Source organism: Pan troglodytes, chromosome 14 (assembly GCF_028858775.2).
Source record: "Pan troglodytes isolate AG18354 chromosome 14, NHGRI_mPanTro3-v2.0_pri, whole genome shotgun sequence".
NCBI lineage: Eukaryota > Metazoa > Chordata > Mammalia > Primates > Hominidae > Pan > Pan troglodytes.
The window spans coordinates 103739243-103762325 of record NC_072412.2 but is presented as its reverse complement, the minus strand read 5'-3'; the positions used below and the strand labels follow the sequence as shown (position 1 = coordinate 103762325).

At 45.7% G+C, this 23083-nt stretch overlaps 1 protein-coding gene across 6 annotated transcripts in view; it reads right to left on the bottom strand.

Moving 5' to 3' along the window:
- The window catches only part of FARP1 (FERM, ARH/RhoGEF and pleckstrin domain protein 1), a 311995-nt gene extending 293309 nt beyond the window's left edge, over nt 1-18686 (bottom strand). For 3 of the 6 annotated variants that reach the window (XM_009427148.5, XM_001142635.6, XM_009427147.4), the window contains exon 1: nt 17387-17785. The gene's annotated coding sequence lies outside the window, so the exon portion shown is untranslated. Of the gene's footprint in view, nt 1-1246; nt 1354-17386; nt 17786-18096; nt 18287-18581 lie in introns of those variants that run through there. The other 3 variants (XM_063792622.1, XM_016925462.4, XM_063792623.1) reach the window with 3 other exon arrangements.
- Between the last annotated feature and the right edge of the window lie 4397 nt (nt 18687-23083).

Genomic DNA, 23083 nt, shown 5'->3' with positions numbered 1-23083 from the left:
CAAAAAAAATTAGCCAGGCATGGTAGTGTGAGCCTATAATCCCAGCTACTCAGGAGGCTGAGGCAGGAGAATCACTTGAACTGGGAAGTGGAGGTTGCAGTGAGCCGAGACGGCACCACTGCACTCTAGCCTAGGCAACAGAGCAAGACTCAGTCTCAAAAAAAATATTTAAATTTAAAAAATTTTTTTAAATAAGGCAAATATGACAAAAGCAATCTGTGTGTGCTGGAGTGGTAGTCGTTAACAACAGGTGTCTGTGTGTATGTATTCTGCCTACTTTTCTTCACTTTCCATGTTTCTACAATGACCTTATTTTTGCAATTAACAAAAAGAAACGAGAAAAAAAGCTTTTAAAGAAACGAGGCTATTTTTAAATTTTTTTTAAAGCCTCAGTGAAACACAGCCCATTCTCATGTGAAATACATTAGGCTATCCTTACGATCTGTGTAGGATGGCTGGTCTACCCAAGTCATCCAGTAGCAATGCAAGGAAAGAGGGGATAGCCACTACCCAGTACCAGGCAGCCCAGGCCCCACCATCACGCCTACAGCACACACCTGCCAGAGTGCTGGCATATCCACTCAAAGGAGGCTTCATTTCTCAGTTCCTTTATGATGTGACTTCAATTTAAAGATTGAACTTCTTCTTCCCTCACCTCCATCACCAAGCTCCAAAGACATGGTTTCCTGGCCACAGTGACTCTCACAGGCTTTCACTGGACCTGGGCTTTGGTTTCTAAAAGGTGAAATGCTGCAAGCAACCTCTGGTACCAACAACTGTGTATCAGATAGGTCAGTATCTTCAAAGGTGAAGCTAAAGTACATCTTTAAGACTGTGACTGACCTCCAAAAATGCCTTGAAGGAAAACAAAATTGTACTACAGTGCCGAAAATGATGATGAAATCGTCTGGTGATTGACCAGATTTTCATCCTCCAACTTCACAACTGCTCATTACTTGGCACTAGGGTGAGGCCAGTGAGGCACTCACCTTGGGTGCAGAATTTAAGGGAATGCCAAATACTCCATAATTAAGATAGTCATGTGTAATGAATATTTTTTAAAATCACAAGTAGGCTGGGCGCAGAGGCTTACAACTGTAATCCCAGCACTTTGGGAGGCCGAGGTGGGGGGGATCACCTAAGGTTGGGAGTTCGAGACCAGCCTGACCAACATAGAGAAACCCCATCTCTACTAAAAATACAAAATTAGCCAGGCATGGTGGCACATGCCTGTAATCCCAGCTACCTGGGAAGTCGAGACAGGAGAATCGCTTGAACCTGGGAGGTGGAGGTTGCGGTGAGCTGAGATCACGCCTTTGCACTCCAGCCTGGGCAACAAGAGCAAGACTCCATCTCAAAAAAAAAAAAAAAAATCACAATTAAAAAAAATCCACAATGAACAAAGCAATAAAATTTTCAATAAAGATTGGGTCTGACCCTGATCTTGCAAGATACATCTCCTCTCACCCTCATCTGGCACACTCAGGGACACCTGTACTACAAGAAGACCCCTGACTTCGCTTATTAGCTGTGTGACACTGGGCATAATACCGTATAGTCTAAGCCTCAGCTTCCTGTCAAACGAATACCTTCCTCATTGAATGGTCAAGTAAAAATCTATGCAACATGCTGAGCACAGTGCCTAGCATGATACTAGCACAAAACTGGCCGTGGGAATAGCACCCCATCAAGGAGCACGATTCCAAGGATGGGCCAGAAGGCGTCTCCTACATGCACTTTGCCATGCTTGTTCACACACTAGACTCAAGCAATTTTCAGGAAATGGGTTTTGGCAGATCACCGGGATTTCTCTACCTTGAAGATAGACTTTTCTTATTTTTCTGCTCAATCTTTAGGACTGATGAACCTTCCTGGCCCAAAATTATGCCTGGGAAAGCAAGGAATGGAGCTGGCTTTCCTAGCTCTCCAAGGAATGGAGGAGCCATCCCTGTCTAGCTCCTCCAGGTGAACGGGCAGGTGCGGCCACAAACAGCATGACGCAGACGGAAGACACAACCATCTCTGCCTTTCTCAGAATTTTCTTTCCTAACAGTGAAGCATGCCATTTTTTAAACCACCAGACAGTCTCTTAGCCTCTACAGTCCTGGCTAAATTGCCTATAATCCTGAGAAAAGCAGCTGTTCCCTGTCCCTGGTCCCCTGCCAAAGGCTCTGAGCCTGACCTCAAACTCACACTTTGGGGTTTATTTATGTGACTTTGGAGTTACTATTCTCAAATGGTACCTGGAGCCTGAGTTCATGCTTATGCTACTCTACCTCCAAAACCAAAGCATCCCACTGACCTGGACAACCTCGATCTGACAACCCTAAACTTCTGAACTACAAATAAACTCCTTGGAATAACCATCTCCCCAAGAAGACCATGTCTCACTCAAGTATCATGTGCACCTCCCTTACTTTGTTATGTGCCTTTGACACTGGAATAAGAAAATGACCTTTGAGTAGGTGGTTTCAATAGTAGAGTAGGGACAGATTTGCAATGCATGTTCTGTAGCCAAAGTATGTCTTACGTGACTTTTTATATGTATAGCAGGCTTAGCTTAATCCACAGGGGAAAAAAAAATTAAGGTTTTCCTTTTCATGCACTCTGAAAAAAATAGTTTTCTCTTCTCATTGTAAATAACATGGTTTGGTAATTACAAAAGCAATAAAAATTCATGGGAACTTTAGAAAATACAGAGAAGTTCAAAGCAGAAAATAAAAACCACTTGGATTAATCTCATGCAAAGAAAACCGTAACATCCTTTTCTCAATGCATATATGTCATGCATAGAATTTTAAGCAAACATGCTCATCTTTTAAGCAGCAAACTAACAATATAATCACAAAAGAAGTGGTAAGTGACCTCCCAGCCAAAGGAGGATCAAGGAAGAGCAGTAACTCAGAACCTCATCCTGCAGAAGGCCAAGGGAGGCTACATTTTACAAAGAAATGTACAGAAATAATTTGTGACAATGTTTACCACTTAAGAGAGTTCATCTTAAATATTTATTGAGCACCTACTATACTATGTTCCTGGCACTCTGCCAGGCATTAGGAATGCAGATGTGTAAAATACTTAAGTAGAAGTTGCTCTAAGTGAGGAAAAACTTCCTGAGCTTCTATCTCTGCTCTGCCAATTATAAGCTGTGTGACCTTAGGCACACTTAACCTCTCTGAGCCTCCATTTCCCTCTTAAGTAAAATGAGGATAAAAATCAGGGTGGTTGGGCTGTTAGAACTCAGCCTAGGACTTCAAATGTTCAGTAAATGTTAGTGCTCAAATAACCAAAATGAGTGGAGAGGAGAGTAAACACGCCAGTACAAGCACGGAGGGTCCACGCTGGCACCCGGGAGGAGACGTTAGCCTTAGGGAAGGCTTCTGGAAGGAGGTAGGCAGGGACTGGATGAATGTCAGAGCAGAGAAGGACTTGGTGGAAGGCCGGGGCAGTGGCAGATGGGAAGATGTGACAGAGGAAGGCTCTGTGGCTTGTAGGAAGTTCACCTAGACTAGCATGGGGGAGGGGGACTGATCAGGGGGAAGAGGGAAGTACAGGAGGCTGGGAAATAAAATGGGGCAAAAACACCAGGTTTCTTCCAGCCAGGCTCGTTATCAATTCCAGCAAAACAGTAACATGATCTCACACAATGATCACTTTAAAACCAAAACTTTTCTTGACTACTCCAGTCAACTCAAAGGGCGCTGATTCATGCTTTCTAAAACTACTTTTACAAGTGAGCATTTTCTAAAATCTCTATAAAGAGGTGGTGATGCAGTGAGGTGATCCTTCACGTCCACTCTGCAGACATGCTAAACTCATCAATAATGTCTCTCAGCGTCCTTCCTGCATGACCCAGCAGACCTCAGATTAGGTATTTCTTATTTGGGGGTATTACTGAAGACTAGATGAGGAATTTGGCTTTTGCTATTTCAGTGACTGGCTTACCCCTTTCAGGAAAGGAAAACATAAATAAAAACATGTATAGATTCTAGGCCAGGTGCAGTGGCTCATGCCTGTAATCCCAGCACTTTGGGATGCCAAGGCAGGAGGATTGCTTGAGCCCAGTTCGAGACCAGCCTGGGCAACACAGGAAAACACTGTCTCTTTAAAAAAATAAAAATTTAAATTTAAAAAACCCAGATTATACTGGGGGCCAGGTACAGTGGCTCATCCTAGAACTTTGGGAGGCTGAGGCAGGAGGATCGCTTGATGCCAGGAGTTCAAGACCAGCCTGGGCAACGTGGCAAAGTCCCATTTCTACACAAAATTTAAAAATTAGCCAAGCACACTGGCTCATGCCTGTAATCCCACCACTTTGGAAAGCTGGAGTGGGAGGATCATTTGAGCCAGGAGTTCAAGGCTGCAATGAGCTATGATTGTGCCACTGCACTCCAGCCTGGGTGACAGTACAAGATCTTATCTATAAAAATCAATAAATAAAGTGAAAGAAGCTGTGTGACTAAGACTTTTGCTAAAAAGAACGTTATTATAACTTAATATGTTTATCTTTGTTTTTATGCTTACACACAGTTCAGATTCAAAGCTTCATGGTTGAATAATAACAAATAACAGCTACCATGTCTAAAGTCTTTTATAAATTGCCAGAGAGTATGTTTTTATACGTTATCTGTCATTCTCAAAACAAATTCCAAATGGCCAAAATTCCAAATCTTAAAAAACACTGATCACAAGGACTTTTATAATTAGTTATTTAGAATCCATGATTTGTATCATAATGGGCATTATTCAAAAGGTATTATTTTTATTTTTAAAATATGGGAGGAAACGGGGATTGAAATGAAATGACTTGCTCCAGACGACCTAACTTTTGAGTAGTAGAGCAGGGATCTCAACACAGCTACCTCAGGGTCCTGTGGCAGCCAGCTTCCAAGATAGCACTCAATGATTCTTGCCTCCTGGCAGCCACACTTTTGTGTAACTGCCTCCCCTTAAGTCATAGCTGGCAGTAGGCCCAAGAGTACTGTGGAAGTGACAGTGTATAACTTCCATGGCTGGCAAGCAGCCACAGCAGGGGCAGGCGCAGTGGCTCACCCCCATAATCCCAGCACTTTGGGAGGCCGAAGCAGATGACCACTTGAGCTCAGGAGTTCAAGACCAGCCTGGGCAACACTGTGAGACTCCCGTCTCTACAAAAAATACAAAAATTAGCGAGGTGTGGTGGTGCACACCTGTAGTCTCAGCTACTTGGGAGGCTGAAGTGGGAGGCTTACTTGAGCCTGGGAGGCAGAGATTGCAATGAGCTGAGATCACACCACTGTACTCAAGCCTGGGTGACAGAGTGAGACCCTGTCTCAAAAATAAATAAGTAAAATTAAAATTTAAAAAAACCACAGCAGTTTTGCCTTGGTTTCCTCATGGTTCACTCACTCTGGGAGAAGCTAGCCACCATGTTGTAAGGTACTCAAGCACCCCGCCTAAGGAGCTTATCGGGCTCCTTGGTAGCAGACCCCACAGTCCCAGTTGACTTTTTTTTGTTTTTTTTTTTGAGACAGAGTTTTGCTCGTTACCCAGGCTGGAGTATGATGGTGCGATCTCAGCTCACCACAACCTCTGCCTCCCGGTTCAAGCCATTCTCCTGCATCAGCCTCCCAAGTAGCTGGGATTACAGGCATGTGCCAGCACTCCCAGATAATTTTGTATTTTTAGTAGAGACGGTGTTTCTCCATGTTGGTCAGGCTGGTCTCGAACTCCCAACCTCAGGTGATCTGCCCACCTTGGCCTCCCAAAGTGCTGGGATTACAGGCGTGAGCCACCATGCCCGGCCCCAGTTGACTTTTTCAAAAAATAGAGATGGGGTCTTGCTATGCTGCTGAGGCTGGGAACTCCTGGGCTCAAGCGATCCTCTACCCTCAGCCTCCTAAGTAGCTGAGACTACAGGTATGTGCCACCATGCCCAGCTCCTAGCTGACATCTTCATCGCGAACCTCCATGCCAGAATTGTTCATTGAAGCCATTTCCAAAGTCTTAACCCACAGAAACTGCAAAAGATAATCAATGTTTACCGTTGTTTCAAGCCACTCAGCTTTGGGGGTAATGTGTCATGCAACCATAGATAATGAAGGCATGCCCTAATGCCTGCATTCTTTTCTCCACCTCCACAGGGCCTTGCAGTTGCTTCGGTAATTTTATTTTTGAATGACTATCCCTGTATATTCACATAGAGAATTAACAAAATAGTTACTGGAATTAAACCTACATGCCCCATCAGGTCTTTGAGATAACCACCTACAGGACTGACATCTTATTTATTCCTGCTGGCACTGTTCCATTCTGGGCCTCGAGATTTTAGACACAAATTGCTCTTTCCAATCCACTCCTTCAAAACGCAGGCAGCCAACAAAGCTCCTCCAGTCTTTCTCTGCCAGAGAGTCCAGGAAATTATTTAGTCACATCTTCAGGTAAGCCCTTCTTAAAGATGTTTTTCTCTATATTTTTTTGGTTAAAAAAATATATAACCATGATGAGATACCACTACACACCTGTTAAAATGGCTAAAATAAAAAATACGATACCAAGTGCTGACAAGGATTTCACTTCTAGCTATTTGTCCATGAGAAATCAAACTTCATCCATATCAAAATCTGTATGTGAGAGTTTATAGCAGCTCTATTCATAATTGCTCCAAACTGGACACAAGTCAACTGTTCTTCAATAAGTAAATGGATAAACACACTGTGGTACATCCATATGATGGAATACTAACTAGATAGCAAAAGTGAGTGAGCTGTTGGAATCACAAAGACATTAGGCTGAATGAAAGAGGCCAGTCTCAAAAGGTTACAAATGCTAAGATTCCATTTATATGACATACTGGAAAAGACCAGACTATAGTTAGTGACAGAGAAAAGACAGGTGGTTAACAGGGACTGGGGGTGCAGCACAAGGGAATGTTCTAAATTGACAGAAATGTCCCATATCCTGACTGTGGAGTTGGTTACACAAATCTATGCATTAAAACTCAAAAAAGGACAGGCATGGTGGCTTGCATCTGTAATCCCAGCACTTTGGGAGGCTGAGGCAGGCGGATCACCTAAGGTCAGGAGTTGAAACCAGCCTGGCCAACATGATGAAAGCCCGTCTCTACTAAAAATAGAAAAATTCACCAGGCGTGGTGACAGGCACCTGTAATCCCAGCTACTCGAGAGGCTGAGGCAGGAGAATCACTTGAACCCGGGAGTCGGAGGTTGCAGCAAGCCAAGATTGCACCACTGCACTCCAGCCTGAGCAACAAAGCGAGAGTCTATCTCAAAATATATATATAATATATATATTATATATAATGTATTATATATATAATATATATAAATATATATATTATATATATATTATGTATTATATATAATATATAAATATATATTATACATATTTATATATAATGTATTATATATTATACATATTTATATATAATGTATTATTTATTATATATTTATATATAATGTATTATTTATTATATATTTATATATATTTTTATATATTATATAAATAATTTTATATAAATATATATATTATTTATATACATTTTATATATATAAAGGTTATTATTATATCACTTAACTTTTCTTCACAGATTCACTAACATGTTTGTCTCATTTAGAAAATCGCTGGTTTCCCCATATCCTGATATTTCCAAACAGCTCACTCCACTTGGATCCATCTTGGCCCCTGCTAGCACCTGATGTTAGAGAACCAAAAACTCCAGTTAAGATTACAAAGGAAGATCACAAACCCCTGATTAATAAGTTCCTCACAAAGTTCCTAACAATATTAAATGTGCAGATAGATGATATTCTAGATTGACAGAAATGGCTGGCGTTTCCATCATTTTTTTCTTGAAGAAATGAAGCAATACTCTCAGGTATGTTCTGTAACCCAAACTGCCAGATGGTAGATTCCAAGCAGATGCCCTGCAAGGCCAGCTTAAAAGGAGGTGAAATTCATGTAGACTCAGTTGCACAACTTGCACACATTATCAAACATCTAAAGTCCTTATAAAGAGATCATCTCTAACAGTGATTTGATATGACTTTAAGTCACTTTCCACATAATTAACAGGTAGAAATCAGTTTTCTCATAGATAATATTAAATAGCAGATGAAAGATAAAATCTCCCAATTAATATATCAGTCATGATGCTTTAGATGGCAATAACCGAAAACCCCAACTCAAGTAGGACGAGAAAGTAAATTCACATATTATCTGGTATCCTAAAACAGATTAGTATTTGGCATGCTAAGCTCCAGGTGTGGAAGATCTAAATGACTCAATGATGCATTTATGGACTCTGGTTCCACTTTCAGCTCTGTCACCCTCTTGCCTGCTTCAGGTCTAGTAAAAACATGGCTGCTGTGATTCCAGGCATCACATCTAGTCTTTGGGTCTCCTTTTAAGAGCACACAAACATTCCCCAGAATCCTCTTCAAAGACCTCCCAGATGCTGGAGCCTTCTGGGAAAAATTTTTGCTAAATGAGAAGCCTGTGCTGCTAGGGACCTAGTAACAACAAATGTGTGAGAGTATGAAGCTTGGAGCTGCAACTGCCATTAGGCATAATGACTAATTAGGCTGCAGCAGTCTAATTAACCATGGCCAACAAGCCCAAGTGCAAAAATCAACATGACGAGGGGCAGCAGAGAAGGACAGAATGCATCTGGGTCCTTGATGATATTTTGGGCTGAGACATGAACTGGGAGCCCCTTTATTACTTGAAGCAACTCAGTATTTGATGGCTGAAACTGCTATCAGTCAGACATTCTGCCACTTGCAGATAAATGTACTCTTAAATGTCCCCTTGAGGTTTTCGGGAAAGAGCACTGATAACTTGTCCAATGTCAAAGATGGACGATATGGCCAGGCGTGGTGGCTCACACCTGTAATCCCAGCACTTTGGGAGGCCGAGGTGGACAGATCACCTGAAGTCAGGAGTTTGAGACTAACCTAGCCAACATGATGAAACCCCTCTCTACTAAAAATACAAAAAGTTAGCCGGGCGTGGTGGCGTGCACCTGTAATCTCAGCTACTTGGGATGCTGAGGCAGGAGAATTGCTTGAACCCGGGAGGCGGAGGTTGCAGTGAACCAAGATCATGCCACTGCACTCCAGCCTGGGTGACACAGCAAGACTCCGTCTCAAAAAAAAAAAAAAAAAAAAAAAAAAGATGGAAGATATATAAGGGCAGGTTTGTCTCACTTCAACACCTATACTCCAAATTGTCACCTTTGATATCATCCTGTGCCTTCCTTACTCTAAAATGTCATAGAGAGTGTACATTTCACAAATTTTAGTTCAAATCAACCAATGTTTATCACTGAGCTTCTATGGGCAAGAAAACCAAAAATCAGAGAAACATACTTCCTGACCTTACAATACTTGTTCTTTGGCCCAGAAACTAAGGAGAATACACCGATAAAAAGATACAATTACTACCAAAACAGAGAAACTAATGTCCCCCTCTCCAGATGGTTTACATTCCAAGACCCCCAGTGGATGCCTAAAAACCGCAGATGGCGCTGAACCCTACATACACTCTGTGTTCTCCTCTACTTACATACCTGTGGTAAACTTGAATGTATGCATTAGGCACAGTGAGATTAACAATAACCAGTAATAAAACGGAGGGACAATACACTGTAATAAAAGTTATGTGAATGTGATCTCTCAAAATATCTTAATGCACTGTACTCACCTTCTCATAATGAAGAAGGGACAGAGTGGGACGCTAAGAGATTTCATCAAGCTACTCGTAACAGCACACCGTTTAAGACCTGTGAATTGTTTATTCAGACTGTGGTTGACCGTGGGTAACTGAAACTGCAGAAAGCAAGACTGCAGAGCTGTGTATCTGCCACACTAACCTCTTTTTAGAATGTTACAACTTGCTTTTGCCCAAGGCACCCATTTTTCATTCATTTCAAAAACATTTTTTCCCATAATCCTTCTGTGTGCCAAAGAACAAACACAACTCAATTTGGGACTTTAAAAATCTATTTATTTGATCATAATCTTAAACACTTATTTGCTTATATTTTCAAATTAAGCAGGCAATTTTTTTCTTCATCTGTAGGTTTTTTCCAACTCAGTTTTAGTTAGGTAAGAACAAAACTGTTCCATCGCCATCCAGTAAATGGAGCCTGATCTCTTGAAAGGAGCGATGTGCTCCTTTTCTCTTGCCTTACAGACAAGAAATGTGCTATTCTTCCAACACTGAATATATTTCCTGACGTTAAATAAGTTCAATAACTAGACCATGTAAAATGTTTTCCTAATAACTTTTGCCTTTCAAAAGATACTTAAAAAATGAAAAGGCAAAAATAGGTTGGGTGAAAATATTCATACTATATAGATCTTTACAAAGGATTTATACACAAAATATATAAAGAACTCCTACAACTATAAGATGACATTAAGAATGTGCAGTTTACTGTATATCAAGTATTCTAAATAAAGCTATATAAAACAATCTGAACAAAAAAATTAAAAACAGTAAAGATCTGCCGGACGCAGTGACTCAAGCCTGTAATCCCAGCACTTTGGGAAGCCGAGGCAGGTGGATCAGCTGAGGTCAGGAGTTTGAGACCAGCTTGGCCAACATGGTGAAACCCCATCTCTACCAAAAATACAAAAAATAGCATGGCGCATGCCTGTAATCTCAGCTACTCGGGAGGCTGAGGCAGAAGAATCACTTGAACCTGGGAGGCAGAGGTTGCAGTGCGCCAAGATTGTGTCACTGCAACTCCAGTCTGGGTGACAGAGTGAGACTCCGTCTCAAAAAAAAAGTAAATATTTGGCCGGGCGCGGTGGCTCACGCCTGTAATCCCAGCACTTTGGGAGGCCTAGGCAGGCGGATCACAAGGTCAGGAGATCGAGACCATCCTGGCTAACATGGTGAAACCCTGTCTCTACTAAAAATACAAAAAATTAGCCGGGCATGGTGGCGGGTGCCTGTAGACCCAGCTACTCGGGAGGCTGAGGCAGGAGAATGGTGTGAACCTGGGAGGCACAGCTTGCAGTGAGCCAAGATCGCGCCACTGCACTCCAGCCTGGGCGACAGAGTAAGACTCCGTCTCAAAAAAAAAAAAAAAAAAAAAAAAAGTAAATATCTAACAGACACTCACAAAAGAAGATATATAAATGGTCAATAAGTACATGAAAATGTTTCATTAGTTATCAGGAAAATATAAAACAAAACCACAGTGAGATATCACTACATAGCCACTGGAATGGCTAAAAGGAAAGACTGTTTCAAGTGTTGATCAAGATTGGAGTAACTAGAAGTCTCATACATCACTGATGGTAATATAAAATGGTGCCAATGCTTTCTTACAAATAGCTTATTATAAAGTTAGGCACACACTTAAAGACCCAGGAGGAAAAATAAAAACCTATCTCTACACAAAGATTTGTTCACAAATGTTCACAGCAGCTGTATTCATGATAGCCAACACTGAAAACAACTTGAATGGCCAAAGGGGAGTGGATACGCAAGTCATAGCATATCCAGCCACTGAAATACTGCTGAGCAACAGAAAATAAACTAATAAAGAGGATGGGAAAGACAGTAGCAAGGGAGCAGGGAAGAGGAACAGAAGAGAGGGGGAGGAGAAGAGGGAAGAAGAGAGAGAGGAATAAAACTAAAGGAGAGCCAGGCATGGCAGTTCATGCCAGTAATCCCAGCACTTTGGGAGGCCGAGGCAGGAGGATCACTTGAGCCCAGCAGTTCAAGACTAGCCTGGGCAACATGGCAAAACCCCATCTCCAGTAAAAATACAAAAAATGAGCCAGGTGTGGTGGTGCTTGCCTGTAGTTCCAGCTACTTGGGAGGCCGACGTGAGAGGATCACTTGAGCCCAGGAAGTTGAGGCTGCAGTGAGCCGAGATCATGCTACCGCACTCCAGCCTGGACAATGGGAGTGAGAACCTGACTCAAAAAAAAAAAAGTAAAAGAGAGAAGAATACCTAGACATGTCATAGCCAGACTGCAGAACACCAAAGCATCTTAAAAGTAGCCAGAGAGAAAAGGCAGACTAGTTACAAATAATTAGACAGCAACAGCAATGGGACCAGAACACAGCTGATTAATACAGGAACAATACAGAATTGCACACCCAGATAAACTTACCATTCAAGAACAAAGGTATCTAAGACATGCAGAAACTGAAGTTACCACCAACAGATGCTAACAGAATTTCTAGAAGATGTGTCTCAGGAAGAAGGAAAATGTATCCCAGAAGCAAGCTTCAAAGTACAAAAACGAATGGTGAGCACATTAAATTTACAGACAAGTACCATATAAAACAATTATAATGTCAAATTTGGCGCAGGTTAAGAAATGAGAAGGCTATATAAAAGAACAGATCCCAAAATGCTAAGGTAGGAGTCAGTAACAGGTGGCAGGATTTCAAGTTTGTTTTATTTTCTTCTTCATGCTTTTATTGTCTTGTGTTTTCTTGAAACGGAGTTTCACTTTTGTTGCCCAGGCTGGAGTACAATGGCGTAATCTCAGCTCACCACCACCTCCGCCTCCCGGGTTCCAGCGATTCTCCTGCCTCAGCCTCCCGAGTAGCTGGGATTACAGTCATGCGCCACCACGCCTGGCTAATTTTGTATTTTTAGTAGAGACGGGGTTTCTCCATGTTGGTCAGGCTGGTCTTGAACTCCTGACCTCAGATGATTCACCCGCCTTGGCCTCCCAAAGTGCTGGGGTTACAGGCGTGAGCCACCGCACCTTATTGTCTTTTTTTTGAAAAGGAACCTCTGTCTTTTTATAATCTGACTTAGCTTTAAGGATTAAATTGCTAAATTAGAATGAAATGAAAACAAAATCAAATATCAAACTGCCAGAACTGCAATCTATCAATTCAAATAACAAGTTTCCTTTAAAAACCCTAAAGACTAATTTGAAGGGATGGTAAAAACTGGATTTATTATTCATTCAACAAGGATTTACCAGACTGGGCAACATAGTGGTGAGACTCTCTAAGAAAAATTTTTTAAAGAAAAAATTAGCTGGGCATGATGGCATGTGTCTGTAGTCACAGCTACTCGGGAGACTGAGATGGAAGGATTGCTTGAGCCCAAGAGGTCAAGGCTGCAATGAGCCATGATCACCACTGCACTCCAGCCTGGAGTTTCTTTCAAAAAGAAAACAGAACACAATAATTTACCAAGGGTTTGCTATATTCAGATACTATACTAGATCCTGAATGAACAAGAACAAAAACTGAAAGTCATCATAATACTGGATTTTTAAGTCTTCTAATTGATAATAAATTTATGCAAAGCATTTCGTCAAAAGTCTGCACATAAAGTGAAGTTACTCTTGTGGTCAGAAGTTATTATCATAATTGAGAGTTAAAGGCAGTCTAGTGTGGCCTGAGGCTCTTTTTTTTTTAAATGTGTGAACAAATATGACAGTTTTACATATGAAATTCATTCAGTGTAAATGATGAATTCCCACATTAATTGCAAGTCTTGAAGTTCATGATTTCCATCCCACATTAAACTAAGAAAACTTACAATCTGAGTTAACAGTTTGCAGGCAGCACTGAGCATGCCTCAGTTTCAGTCTCGCTGGATTAGTATCAAAAGCTTCGAGCATGATATTTTAGTAATGTATCAATTATCCACTTTTGCTCAAAGTATCCACTTGGCCAAACATTTTTAACTAATTCAAACCAGGGCAAGGGCATCCTATAAAAAGTTTTGCCAGTTTTAAATATACGTTTTCTGGGGGCTTCTTGATTGAAAACAAAGGCTGCATTTGGCAGAATAGGACTGGAGAAATCAGTATTTCAAGTAATTTGAATGAAAACCGTTTGGCTCTGATCTTCCTGGCCATGTGGAAGTGGTTAAGGAGGTAACAGCCTACCTAAGTCGCCATGGGTGAAACAGAGAGAAAGGACTGCGACCCAGTACCACCACAGAATAAACTCTGACACTAAAAGGCAAGAAAAGAAGTTGATCCGCTCCTTCCCATTCAATAGCCAGGCTTGGAGAGGCTCCTTTCAATCAAAAGCACCAAACAACAGGAAAGAGACTGCCACAAGAGCCTAAAACCCCACACCCTCCCTTCCCAGGCAAATGGTAACCAATACAGGGAATGCCTGTCCTTCCAAAGTAGAAAGACTCTAGCACCTGCATTACAAGACCATACCTGCCCCTCTTATCTGTAGCACCTTCAGCTGGTGAGGAAAGTGCATTTCTCAAAAACACTAAGCAGTTATCTGCAATAAGCAAGGCCAGTTACAAAGGGCTTCTTTAAAATGTCCAGTCCACCATGCTATCAAAACATCAGGCAAGGCCAGGCTCTGTGACTCACGCCTGTAATCCCAGCACTTTGAGAGGCCGAAGCGGGCAAATCACCTGAGGTCAGGAGTTCAAGACCAGCCTGACCAACATGGAGAAACCCCGTCTCTACTAAAAATAGAAAATTAGTTGGGCATGGCGGCAAATGCCTGTAATCCCAGCTACTGGGGAGGCTGAGGCAGGCGAATCGCTTGAACCTGGGAGGCAGAGGTTTCAGTGAGCCGAGATTGCGCCATTGCACTCCAGCCTGGGAAACAAGAGCAAAACTCCATCTCAAAAAAAAAATCAGGCAAGTACGGTACTTACAAATCCACAGAATTTCTCTTATCCTCTGGGAAAATCACAATGCCATTTTTCCTAAGCATATTCTGCCTGCAGAAACCAGCCTTTTATCCTTTCTCTAGTATTCTCTAATCCTGTCCAAGATGAAAAGAGTTGTTTTTTTCTGATGTTTATCACAAGCATCCTCCTCATAAATATATACAATTTTCCAAATGAATTAAGCTCTTAGGTGTTCAATAAATTAAATGAGTATAAGCTTCACTGTTTAAAAAAAACTAACCCTTTCAATGCTATCTTATTTGTATCTTTAACCAAACAACGAAACAAAACAAAACAATTTCCTTGGGCAGTTCCTTTTTTTTTTCTTTTTTTTTTTTTTTTTTTTTTTTTTGAGACAGAGTCTCACTCTGTTGCCCAGGCTGGAGTGCAGTGGCCCAATCTCAACTCACTACAACCTCCACCTCCTGGGTTCAGGCGATTCTCCTGCCTCAGCCTCCTGAGCAGCTGGGATTACAGGCACCTGCTACCACCCCTGGCTAATTTTTGTATTTTTAGTAGAGACAGGGTTTCACCATATTAGCCAGGCTGGGAAATCCTGATCTCAAGTGATCCGCCTCGGTCTCCCAAAGTGCTGGGATTACAGGTGTGAGCCACCATGCCCAGCCCCCTTGGACAGTTTCTTTAATGAAAAGTGAAACAAAAACGTTCCTCCAGGTTCCTTGTAAACTCTCGATAATTCTGAGGTGAATGCAATAACCCAGTAAGAAACTTGTCCAGGATAATTATTTTAAGATCTTCTTTGATAAGTCTGGCTACAGAGTAAAGTTAGCATTCTATTATGAACCAAGGAATAAATCCATCCCTGTATCAATTAAAGGAAGAGAATATCAATGTGAAAGGGGGCATTACAAACCAAACTTCAAAAGGATTCCCACAGTGACAGAACCTCTCAATGAAACACCACACCCCAAGTAACGGGGGCGGGGTGGTGCACCATAGAATCCCTGCCCCTAGGAGGCACAGCTACCTCCACACCAAGTATTTCTAGTTTCCCATTCACATAAAAGAAACAAGTAAGAGATTCTGGGAGGCGCTGGGCTAGGAAGGCATCTACTCACTGTCTCCACCAACAATTCCCTCAGTAAAGCAGCCATTGCCCAATAATGCTTCTATTTATTTTACCCAGAAGCAGATCTATTAGCCAGACATTCTAAAAACACAAACGCTTCGTTGTGCTTGGAGTAACTCCAATATTGATGCCTTGCTGCAGAACGATGCTGCAGGAATATAAAGTGAGCCATGTGCTAGCTGTACCCACTTATGAAGCACACTGTCAGAAACTGTCACATCCTGGGGACCAACCCATCCGAAAGACTGAGAATAAACCCCCTACAAGAACACTGTGGAAGGAGGGAGAAAGCCAAACATAGGATGAAGCAGGGCCCTCCTAAAGTCTCCGGAACAACGAAGCCAATTTTTAAGGCAACTCTCCCTAAAGCTTTCAGGACCAGAAAGATGTTTCTCCTCTCCTTGTTCAGACTGAATAAGAAAAGCAAGACAATGCTGGAGGATGTTCTGAAATGGGCTCCGCAAGTCACCACGTGCAAAGCACATTAAACAGAATCCAGTGCTAGGCCAGGGTTTGGCTCTGAAGATGCTGCCTACTGGAAGGAGAGGGGCCCCCGGGGGTTTCCACGCAGAGACCAGGGCTGGGCGGTCAAACCTGGTAAACTGACAAGGAGAAGGGCCTTAACAACAATATAATGAAATGGCCAGAGGCCACCGGTACTCCCCAGGGCTGGGAGAGACAGGGAAGCCGAGGCTGCTAAACTGTTCCAGATGAGAAGCAGGCTCTCCCACGTCTCCACGAGCTGATCAGATACCAGGGCCTCGCTTCTTTGTGAGCCTCAGCTCCCTCCTTTCTGGGGAACCCTACTCGATCCCCAACAGCCGCTGGCCTCCAGCTGCCACAAACGAGATCCAGACTCATTACAGGGAACTCATATTTCCCCCCCTCAAATAAAACACACACACACACACACACACACACACACACACACACACACACACAGCCTCCGGGGTCCAGCCGGATCACACAGCTAAAGTTTCCGGAACTTGAATCGTAAAACCACAATCAGAAGTTGTTTGGAAATACTCGCCGCAAAACAATCTGTCCTTTGCTTTAAAAAATAAAAAATAAAATTAAAAAAAACTTTGCCCTGCATAAAGGCAGACAGTAAAGAGAGACACAAATCTAACTTGGGCAGAGGGTGTGTTCCTCTTTGTCACCCGCCGGGAACCTCGCGCCGCGCGTGGGCGAGCGGCGGGCACCCGGCGGCATCCGCGCCAGCGGCCACCTCCCCGGCCCGCAACCGGCCTCAGCGGCCGAGATTGCGGCCCGAGGTCCGGAAGCGGCGTCCGGCGCTGTCAGCGGGCGGGTAGGACGGAAGGAAGCGGGGGAAGGGCGCCGGGGTCGGGGGAGGCGAGCGGGGACCGGCGCGGAGCCCCGCAGCCCGAGGTCGGCGGAGGTGAGGGGAGAGGGGCGCAGGGGGCAGCCCGGAGCCCCGAGGCCCCCGAGCTCCTGCGATGGTGGCCGGGGCTGCCCGGGCCCGACCCGCCGCCCGACTGCGCAGGGCAGGACCTCGGGGACCACGCGCCCACCTTCGCCCGCAGCCGCGGCCGTGCGCTGCGGGAGCCTGGACTCACACAAGTTGCCGCCCGCGGCCCGGACCCCGCCGGCCCCCGCCCTCCCGCCGCGGTCATTGTTCACCGCGCGCCTCCTACCTCCACAGCGCCGGCGGCTGCGGCGGCTCCCTCTCCCGGCTCGGGCTCCGGGATCGGCGGCTCCCAAGCCCCCGGCGGCCGAGGGCGCGGCGGCGCCGGCTATTAATACCCGCGGGCGGCGGCGGCGCGGGCGCGCGAGCAGGGCTGGCGGTGGCCGGCTGAGGTCCGAGCCATCAAAGGTGGCGCGGGGCGGAGGGGAGGGCGGAGCAGGCGGGGTGGGTGGGGAGCGGGCTCCGGGTCGCCATGGCCGCCTCGACGCCGGGGCCAGCGCCACTCGCGCAGGGAGGAGCGGCGCAAAGCGGGCAGCGGCCGCGTCCCCGCCCCGCGCCCCAGCCGAGCGCCCGCACCGCTGCGCCCGCGCCGGACCCGCCGCCTCTGAGGCCGGCGAGCGGGAAGTGCGGTGGCCACCGCCCCTCCCCGGGTCTGGGCCGGCCCCTCGGCGGGGGGAGGCGGGCGCCGCGCAGCCCGAGCAGCAGGGACGCGGGAGAGCCACAGCCCCCTCCAGCGTCCGGGCCCGCGCCCTGCGCCCGCCCCGCCCCGCTCCGCCCGGGCAGGTGCGCCCAGGGGCCTCTCGAGCCCAGCGCGCCGCCGGGAATCTGCGCCTCTCTTGGGCTTCCGGCCAGGGCCGGGCTCCGCGCGGCGCTACCTAATGCAGCGCGGGGAGCGCCACTGGCGAGACGCGAATCCAGCCGCTGTGGCGAAAAACGAACCGGGGAGAGCGGGAGACGTGTGCACGGCGAAGCCGGGAGCGGCAGGCGGGCGGTCAGGGGCTCGGACTCTGCAGGTCGCTTTTTGAGGTCCTGCCTGGGGCTGCTTCGCCTGCGACGTCGCGCGGGGAGGACAGTCTTCAGGGACCCACCGAGCCCTCCCCTCCCCCGGAGCCACAGGCACGGGCTTCCGGCACCACCCCGGGCTGCGCGGGACTTAAGCTTGGGGGAGCGGCGGCCACCCCGCGCCCGCCCACGTCCTGGCCCAGCGCCCTCCGCCCGAGCGAATCCCATGACAGTTCCCGCCCGCCCAGCCTCGGGGGACAGTGCCCTTGGGGAATGGCGTGGGGGAGGTTAGGAGTGGCTTGCGGTGCTTGAGAGCCTTCGGGGTTTCGGGAACTCTACGGAGCGGGGAGCAAGATTCAGGACCCAGGAGGCAGCGATCTAGGGGCACAGTCACCGTCCCCACCCAGCAGCTGCCGCGTTACCTTCTCTTCCCCCTTCTGAGCCTCCAGTCCCTCTCTCTAAGCGTGGCGGGAAGAGGCCTAGGGCGCAGCAAGTGACGTTCTGCCAGACCCGGGGCTAGCGGATTCCGGCCTTCGGAGGCCACTGGCTCAGAACCGTGGGCCTTTTGCGTCTTACAGGAGTTCCCTGACCTCAGACCGAGAGGGCAGATTTCACGGGAGAGGCCTCAAGTGAACTCACAGCTGGACAGGAGCTGGGCAGAAGTGGAGTGTAGGGACCCTGATAGAAGGGCGGGTTGAGACAAGAACAGGGGTCTTGGAAGTAGGGGGTGCTTGTGGGCAGCTCCTGGGGAGGAGCAGAGATGTAATACTTGCAGATTTGGTGGTCTGTGGTTGAAGAGAAGAAATGGTGGGTTTGAGGCTTTGCTCTGTCAGCCCAACCAGCTGTGTGTCACAGATCAGATTTTTTTCTGCTCGTGATTCTCTTAAGTGTGGTTCTCAGACCACGACCACCACCAGCAGCCCCTGGAAACGTCAAGAAATGAACATTCTTGGGCCGCATCCCCGACCTACCTAATGAAACCTTAGCAAGCATCTGAATCGCCTGCAGGGATAAAGGACTGTCAGGCTCCATCCCCAGAGCTGCCGATTCAGTAGGTTTGGGGTGGGGCCTGAGAGTTTGCATTTCTAACAAATTCCCAGATAGTGATGTTGCTCTGGTCCTGGGATCACACTTGGAGGATCACAGTGTTAGGACAGTGGGTCTCAAACTCATGGAATCATCTGCGATTAAAAAACAACACCCTGGTTGCACCCCAGCCGAATATATAAAGATTCTAACCCAGGCATCAGTAAAGTTCCGCAGGTGATTCCAATGTGTAGCCAGGTTTGAGAACAGTTGCTGTAGGCGGCTTTTTAAACTCTAGTGTATACCTGAATCACCAGGGAATCTTGTTGGAATGCAGATTCTGATTCAGTAAGTCTGAGACTGTTTCTAACAAGCTCTCAGGTGTTACTTGCTGGTCCAAGGACTACACGTAGTAGCAAAGTGCTATGTCATACCTCCCAACTAAAAGGAAAAAATTAGGCCGGGCGCGGTGGCTCACTCCTGTAATCCCAATACTTTGGGAGGCTGAGGCAGGTGGATCACCTGTAAACCAGCCTGGCCAGCATGGGGAAACCTCGTCTCTACTGAAAATACAAAAATTAGCTGGGCGTGGTGGTGCGCGCTGCAGTCCCAGCTACTCGGGAGGCTGAGGCATGAGAATTGCTTGAACCCGGGAGGCAGAGGTTGCAGTGAGCCGAGATCGTGCCATTGCACTCCAGCCTGGGCAACAAAGTGAGACTCCATCTCAAAAAAAAAATCATAAAAATAATAAAAGCAAAAAATCATAGAAAGCGCAGAAAATTAGAAAAGTGACATTTTCCCAGTCACTCTCTTTGCAAGACCGACATTTTCTACATGTTACAGCATTTCTTTCATAGTCTTTGTATGTCTAGAATTAGATTTAGTTGTGATCTTAAAACTATTTATGATCATAACACATAATATATTGATCATATTAATCAATATGATAATACATAATATCCCATGTTGTCTTATCTCAACATTATCAACATTTGTGAAGGTGACTTTTAAAGGAGCCGATCTGAGGTTTGCAGGCTGAGGGCAGGAGCCCATGGGGAGAGAGTTAATGGGGGAAAAGAGAGGGGAAAAGGGGCAGTTCTGGGAATCTAGTTAGAGAGGCTGTAAAGCGGTGGGGTCACACTAGAGAATTTCCTTCGTTTCCTCCCAGCTCTCACCAACATTCCGCGGTTGGTACCTAACCTAATAGAAAGTACTGTTTCTTTTAAGAGAGGGTCTTGGCTGGGCGCTGTGGCTCAAGCCTGTAATCCCAGCACTTTGGGAGGCCAAGGCAGGCAGATCACGAGGTCAGGAGATCAAGACCATCCTGGCTAACACGGTGAAACCCTGTCTCTACTAAAAATACAAAAAATTAGCCAGGCATGGTGGCCGGCGCCTGTAGTCCTATCTACTTGGGAGGCTGAGGCAGGAGAATGGCGTGAACCCGGGAGGCAGAGCGTGCAGTGAGCCGAGATCACACCACTGCATTCCAACCTGGGCGACAGAGCGAGACGCCGTCTCAAGAAAGAAAAAAAAAGGAGTCTTGCTCTGTTGCCCAGGCTGGAGTGCAGTGGCACAAACATAGCTCACTGCAGCCTCGAACTCCTAGGCTCAAGTGATCCCCCTGCCTTGGCCTTCCAAAGTTCTGGGATTACAGGCATAAGGCCATTGTGCCTGGCCAGAAAGCACTTTTTAAATTCCTCTCCCTGAAAAGCCAGGGGTACCTGGCCTCGAAAATCCTGAACCTGGAAAATCAACTTCTGAAAAACTTAGGTGTTTCCTTGTCATTGTGTGTCATTTATGCTTAACTTTCAGAATATAAAAATGTATAATCCCCCTAGATCCCCCTTTTATCCCAAGCTGTGGCATGGGTTATTTAGAAATCTTTCTGGATTAAGGAATCACCCTGTGCTTAACAATTCCTCTTATTAATTTTAACTGTTTTACTGTAAAACGTGTGTACATGTCAAGATAAAATTAAGCAGTATAGAAGAGTATGAAGTGAAACCTAGAAGGAACCCTTCCTGCATCCCTAATCTCGCTTCTTAGAAATAATTTTCCCAACAGTTTTTACAGTCTTTCATAAATTTTCTGCTCATATACAAAAGTGTGTGGGGGCAAGCAAATCTTTCATATTAAGAGATCACATGTCACAGTGAAACACCACTTTTTATTCCATAGTTACCTCCCCTTCAACATATCACCTTTCGGAGAATCTGGGTTTAGGGTGATGATGCTCTTTGGACATGACAGTATGCACTGACAGTAACTGAGGCAGCCTGTATTAAAACCCAAGGCGGAAAGAGATCTGCTTGTAGCATTTGTGGTGGGCTCATTCTGTGTAATCCCCCTGCCTTGAGTGTGACCTAGTGTCTCGCTGCTAATGGATAGAATACAGAAAAGGAAGGCAATGTCACTTCTGTGATTAGGTCATAGAGCACTGTAACTTTTTTTTTTTTTAGATGGAGTCTCACTCTGTCGTCCAGGCTGGAGTGCAGTGGTGCAATCTCAGCTCACTGCAACCTCTGCCTCCTGGATTTAAGCAATTCTCTGCCTCAGCCTCCTGAGTAGCTGGGATTACAGGCGCGTGCCACCACACCCGGCTAATTTTTGTATTTTTAGTAGAGACGGGGTTTCACCATCTTGGCCAGGCTGGTCTTGAACTCCTGACCTCGTGATCCACCCGCCTCAGCCTCCCAAAGTGCTGGGATTACAGGCGTGAGCCACTGCGCCAGGCCCGTAACTTCTTACTGATACGGTCTTGCCCTCTCATTTGCTCACTTTGATGAAGCCAGCTGCCATGTTGTAAGATGTCCTATGGAGGACCCACAGTGGCAAGGAACAGAGGGAAGCCTTACTCCAACAGCCCTGGAGGCACTGAATTCTGCCAACAACCATGTGATACACAAGTCCTTTCCAGCTGAGACTTGAAGTGATGTCAGTGTCATGAGGAACCCAAAGCCAGAGGACCCAACTAAGCAATTTCTAGAGTCTTAACCCATAGGAAGTATGAGATGATAAGTGTTCTTCTGAGCCACATTTTGGAATAACCTGTTGCAGCAATAGATAACACAGTATAATGTGGTAGGAGGAAGAATATTAGGATGAGCAGTTTCAAAGTTGTGTCAACAGGAAGAATATGAATCTCCTTGTGTAGCTGGTGGGAAATCTTGGGATTTTGAGCTCAGTTTCAGCAGCTCTTAATGGAACCAGCAGAAACTGAGCTACAGAGAAAGCAACTGACATGAAGTAGACATCTGAGGTTGGAGAACTTATGAGGTATTAGTTGGGATCTGGAGGTAAGACCTTATTCTTCTGCAAAGAATCAAGACCTTGGAGGGGAAGGGGCAGCACTGGTGGTGACAGAAGCCAGATGGAGAACAGCTTAAGGAGAGAGTGGGGGAGGTAGAGGATAGGATTCCGGGGACTATCTGTGTGGGATGCCTTTGGTTCAAAAGATAGTTGCATGTTAAAATTTGGTAGATATTGCAAAATTGTACTTCAAAGACACTGCAAAAATTTATTCTTCCACTGTAGAGATTTTAAAACATGGCCACAAATTATCGTACACTCCTCCCACTGAGAGTTCAGATCTGTGTCTATGCCCTTTGAATCTAGACAGGCTCATAACTGTTGCGGTCAATAGAATACAGTGGACGTGATGTGACTTTCATAGCTAGGTCAGAATAAGCCATGCTGCTTTTAACTTGTTCTTTGCATACACTTGTTCTTGGAGGTCTGAGTGGCCATGTAAGAAGTCCCAACAATCCTGAGACTGTCATACTCAAGAGGCTCATTTGGAGATGTTCCAGTTGACAGTCCCAGATGAGCTGCTCTTTCAATCATCCCATCCCTCGTGTCAGAACGTGAGTGAAGAAGGCACCTCAGAATGAGTTCTCCA